Consider the following 1,489-nt stretch of genomic DNA (forward strand, 5'->3'; position numbering starts at 1 on the left):
TCTTCTTGATTTCTGTTTAGTGTGATGTGTGCTTGGCAAATAGTGTTTCACTTGTCACATTAGCAATGCAGGTGTTACCGAGTCCGGGACAACACAAGTCGCGCTATTTGCGCACAGCATGCTACGTTGCCGGGGTAAGTATTAGTGACAATGCCGCCTGCGCACAGACATTTTACCTCTGGATAATAAACATGTCTAATCCTATCTTTGCAGAAACTCACCGCACATTGCTGATAAAAGGAAATCATTGCTTTATTAAAACACTAGGTGACCTCAGCCTGTTTAAAAATGGGCTCCCGGCAGTCTCGTGTACGTAAAGCGCGCAAGACCGCTAGGAACGAGCTCAGAGCTGGAGGAGGACTCAGTGCTGCGCAGCCGCACTGGTGGCTATGAGAACTGCGCAGCCGCGGCCGGACCTGGCGGTCATCTTAATTGGGGAAGCTGAGGAGTACCCGAGGGATCAGGTTGGGACCCCCAACCCCCCCTCTCCCCCGAGCCTGGGAGTTACAATAAAGGCACGGGGGAATGAAACGGGGGGTGCGGATGGCGTCCCCTGAGTCCTTTAATAACAGTATGTTAGTTTAGGCTGAAGTTCCCCTTTTAAGCAGCAAATGGCATGCAGGAGGGGGAATCAACAAAGCTGCACTAGTAGTCCCTTACTCTTCTATATTCAGGGCCGGATTTAGGCCAAGGTCACCTAGGCCATGGCCTAGGGCACCCCAGGAGCAAGGGCACCAAAGCAGCAGGCTAAACTGGTGCATTCTTGCAAATGCTGCAATGCAGGGAGATCAGGCGAGTGCCTGACTGCGGTACTCTGCTGCCAGCCCCCTGTGCTGCAGCCACCTTGCTCTCTGTGCACGTTTGCATTGTGGCCGGCGGCTATGGACTTGGGCAGCATTGGAGACGGAAAGGAAGAGGAAGCTTCTGCACTGGAGAGGAGCGGAGAAATGAGTGACACTGATAGCTGCAGCGGTGTGAAGGCGAGCTGGCTACCTATACTGAAAAGGCAGGGGGGGGGGGAGGGATTAAGGTAGTTATCTGGCTACTTATACTGAAGGAGGGAAAGGGGGAGGGGTCATCTCGCTACCTATACTGGAGGGAAGGGGGAGGGGTCATCTCGCTACATATACTGAAGGCTGCTGACAGTGGCCTTGGGCGGTAAAGACTACAAATCCAGCCCTGTCTATTTTTGTACTTGCATTTCAGGTACTCTTTAGGTCTGTGTCACCTCACCTGTGGTGATGTCACTCAGATCACATGACAGCCAGGAGAATGGCATTTTTATTAAAAGGTAATAAACAAGACAACCTTCATATTCTTGTCCCCTTTGCAGAACACGTGTAACCTGCATACAATAGTGGGTAGTGAGTTCCCCTCAGCCCTAAAGACACAACAAAGTTTGTAAAGGATACACAAATCATTACCAGGCCATTTATACCTCTCTGGCCCATAGTGACTGAGCCCTGAGAACAAACACTTCCAATAACAG

Source organism: Hyperolius riggenbachi, chromosome 5, assembly GCF_040937935.1.
Source record: "Hyperolius riggenbachi isolate aHypRig1 chromosome 5, aHypRig1.pri, whole genome shotgun sequence".
Classification (NCBI taxonomy): domain Eukaryota; kingdom Metazoa; phylum Chordata; class Amphibia; order Anura; family Hyperoliidae; genus Hyperolius; species Hyperolius riggenbachi.